Here is a 4,287-nt window from a genome sequence, read left to right on the forward strand (position 1 = left end):
AAATACATTTCTGTTGGAAAAATGCATGCAATTAAACAGTGGAGCAATATCTTCAAGTACTGAAGGATAAAAACTTTAAAAGCAGAATTCTTTGCAAAAATACCTTCCAAAAATGAAAGCAAAATAACAACTTTTCAAATACACAGAAGCTGAAAGAATCCATTACCAGCAGACTATAACACCAATACTATAAGAAATGTTCAGGGAAGTCTTTTAGGCAGAAGGGAAATTTTATCAGATGGAAATCTAAATCTGCAAAAAGGAGTGAAAATTACTGGAAATAATTAGGCTGGTAAATGTAAAGATTTTTTTATTATTATTTGAAATCTTTAAAACACCTGTTTAAAGCAAAAATATAACAGTGTATTATGGGGTTTATAATATAAGTAGAAGTAATATGTAAGACAATAACACAAAGACTAGGAGAGGAAAATGTTTAACATTGTCAAGTTCTTAGACTACATGAAATGGTAAAATATCACTTGAAGATAGACTTAAATATGTCTACTATAAACCCTAAAAAAACCACTAAAAACACAACAAAGAGTTATACCTAAGAATTCAAGAAAGGAGTTCTCAAATAATAGTTTTCAAATATACAAAAAAGCAAAGGAAGATAGGAAAAGAAGAAAAAGGTACAAAAAACACATAGGACAAATAGAAAACGAATTGCTTATGGCTTCTGGGGTCAATAACTTTGTTGTATAATCCAAGCTTTGACTATAAAGAAGCCTGAGGACATTAGAGAAGAACTCATATATTTATTTCACACACACACACACACACACACACACACACACACACACACACCCATACTATGTGACAGTTACTGGCCTAGGTGTTGGGAATGCGGTGGTGAACAAAGAAAAGCATATTTGATGATGAAATAGAAAGTCCAGGTGGCACTGAGCTCCTAGATCCAGTCCTACCTGAGATCACATGTATGCTGTCTTCCCCAGTTAACTGAGGTCATTAAATTTTCTCTTCTGCTAAGGATAGTTTGAATTTTGTTTCTACTCCTCGGCATGTGAAAGAATCTGACCAACATAGAGGGTGAAATATATTTTGGCAAGAGTGTAAAAAGGGTACATGTAATTTGAAATGGTATAGTCAATATATGTACTTTTTTGGTAATGTAAAATACAGAAAGGAGAGCTAAAAAAAAACACTTGGCTAATAGGGATACATATAATAGAGCGTAAGGGGGTAATACAAACCATAACTTTTTTCTGAAATAATATTAATAATTATAGTTTCTAAGCACCTAGATATGCCAAATACTTTTCAAACATTATATCTCTTCAATCCTCAAAACCGTACTTTGAGGAGCGTAGTAGTAGTTGGTTAGGATCTTGAGAGGGTCAAATAAATACCACCTGTCTCCTTCACCTTCATTCTAAGAAACCTGAGAAATAAGACAAAAAGAAGATGGAGACAAATATCACTTTTCTTACTGAAAAGATTAAGTCAGATGGTTTAGCTCAACAGAAGAGCCGAATGCCTCCTCCCTTGAACCCGTCTAGTCACCTGAAGACTGGACGGAAGCAGACCCCTCAGCATGGAAGCTGTCCGTGGAAGATGTGCAGCGCAGGGAAGTGCGCCCCCAAGAAGGAAAATGGAAAATCTGAACCTCGAGCACTCCATTTACGCTTATGAAATTCATCCATTAGATAAGTCTCTTCACCTTGTCTAAAGAGTGGAGAAGCGTTTCTCAACATAGTTCAATTTTATAGATGAAGAAAATGAGGCTCACAAATGTTAAGTAATTTAGCCAAGATCACCTATTTAATAAGTGGCAGAATCAGGGGTCAAGGTCCAGTTGAACACCAAGTCCATCTTCCACTACACTCTGCCTCTTGTTGCACTTTAAAATGTGTGTGTGAATCTATGGCCATGCCACTCTGAGCACGCCTGATCCCGGCTGATCTCAGAAGCTAAGCAGGGTGGGGCCTGGTTAGTACTTGGATGAGAGACCACCTAGGAAGACCAGGTAAAAAATAAGAGGGATCATAAGTTGACAAGTTCCTTGCAATCTGTGAGGTCAACCAAGGGTTGCCTTGCCTAAAAAATAAATAAATAAAATTTTTAAAAAATGTGTGTGTGTGTAATTCTACTACTAAGAATTTCACAATATAGCACCATAAGTGTACAAAAATGTATCTAGCAGGATATTTGCTACAGCATATTTTTAGTGGAAAAAATTACTAGCATCCCAAATGTTTTTCAACAGAGAAATCATTAAATGAATTATGGCACATCCACAGAGCAAAATGTTTTACAGAAAAACATTTATTAAAAAAACGAGGAGGATTATCTCTGTATTAAAGGGTAGGGGGGCGGAAATCTAAGATATGTTGAAAGTAAAAATAGCACCTAACAGGACAACTTGTGTAGTGAGTTCTTGTTTGGGTAAATTTCAAAAGTAGATGTTTACATACTAGAACATTTCTGTAGAAATATATTTAAAGAAACAAAACTTAATAAGAGTTAACACTAGGTGGTGGCAGGAATAGTGGTCAGGGCACATTGGCTTTCCATATTCAATATGTCTATGATTTTTTTTTTCTTTTTACTTTTTTTGAGAAATTTCACATATCATAAAATTCATGCATATACAGTGTACAATTCAGTTTTTGTATATTCACAAGGTTGTGAAACCATTAACACATTAATTCCAAAACATTTTATCACCCCCCGAAAGAGGCTCCATACCCATTAGTACTCCCCATTCCCTTACAGCCCTTATCCTAGCAACTGCCGATGTACTTTTCATCTCTGAGGATTTTCATATTCTAGACATTTTATGTAAACAAAATCAAACAATAGCCTTTTGTATCTTTTTTCACTTACAATGTTTTCAAGTTTCATTCATGTTGTAGTATCAGTATTTTATTCCTTTTTATAGCTGAATAATATTTTATTGTATGTTTAGGTGCCACTTATTTATGCATGCGTCAGAGATGAATGTTTGGATTGTTTCCATTCTTGGTCTATTATAAATGACACTACTGTGTACATTTGAGTGCAAGGTTTTGTGTGGACATGTTTTCAATTCTCTTGGGTATATATCTAAGGATGCAATATGATAACTGGGTCATATGATAACTCTATGTTCGACTTTTGAGGAACTGCCAAACTTTTCCAAAGCAAGTGAGTGATGTTACAGCCTCTTTTTTTGAAGGATCATTTTGTTGGGTACAGAATTCTTAGGTGACAGTCCTTTTCAGCACTTTGAAAATGTCATGCCACTGCCTTTTGAGTTCCATAATTTCTGATGAGAAATCAGCTATTATTGTTATCAAGGATCCTTTATATGTGTTGAGTCACTTTCCTCTTGCTCCTTCCAGGATTCTCTTTGTCTTTGTTCAATATTTTATGATGTGTCTAGGTGGAGCTCTCTTTGAGTGTATCCTAGTTATATTTTATCTTCTTGGATATATAGATTAAAATTTTTCATTGAATTTAGGAAGTGTGGGCTATTTTTCTTTCAAATATTCTTTTTGCCCCTTTCTTTCTCTCCTCTCCTGGGACTTTCACTTACACATGTGGTATGCTCGATGACGTCACACAGGTCTCCTAGGCTCTTGGGTTTTACTTTTTCCTTTTGTTCTTTATTCAGACTAGATCATCCCAATAGTCCTATTTTCACATTCGCTAATTCTTCTGACAGCTCGAAGCTCTTATTAAACCTCTTTAACAAAGTTTTCATTTCAGTTATTATATTTTTCAATGCCAGAATATCTAAGTATTTCTTTTTAACAATCTCTATATCTTCATGGATATTCTCTGTCTTCAATGATATTTAGGGAGAACTCCTTCTCATGCTTTCCTTTAGAACTTTAAATATAATTTCCTCTAAATTTTAAAACATATTCTAAATAGCTAATTTAAATTCTCTATTGGTTCCAACATCTGGACCTATTTAGCAACAGTTTATGTTGAATGCTTTTTTTCCCCTGTGAATGGGCCAAACTTTATTTTTTTGGGGGGGTGTCTGGGGATTTTTCTGTCTAAAACTGGGCATTTTAAATAATATGAGGTGGCAATGCTTGAAATCATGTTTCCCTCTTTCTCAGGGTTTGTTGTTGTAGCTGTTTGTTATTATTGCTGTTTGTTTGGTAAGTAACTCTCCTGAGCAAATTCTGTAAAGTTTGTGTTTTGTATCATCTTTACCTAATGAAGTCTCCCCTTGGTTTGCTAATGATTAAACAGAAATTTTTTAAGTGGCTGGAACAAATAACTCTCCCATCTTTTGCCAGTGGGGTCTGTGTGTGTTGTGAAGAACAC

The 4,287-nt window shown here is 34.8% G+C and overlaps 1 pseudogene; it reads left to right on the top strand.

Moving 5' to 3' along the window:
• Window positions 1–1,883: 1,883 nt before the first annotated feature.
• On the top strand, window positions 1,884–2,000 carry LOC112474225 (annotated as a pseudogene).
• Window positions 2,001–4,287: the final 2,287 nt, after the last annotated feature.

Source organism: Pteropus alecto, unplaced genomic scaffold (assembly GCF_000325575.1).
Source record: "Pteropus alecto unplaced genomic scaffold, ASM32557v1 scaffold88, whole genome shotgun sequence".
In the NCBI taxonomy this organism is placed as follows: domain Eukaryota; kingdom Metazoa; phylum Chordata; class Mammalia; order Chiroptera; family Pteropodidae; genus Pteropus; species Pteropus alecto.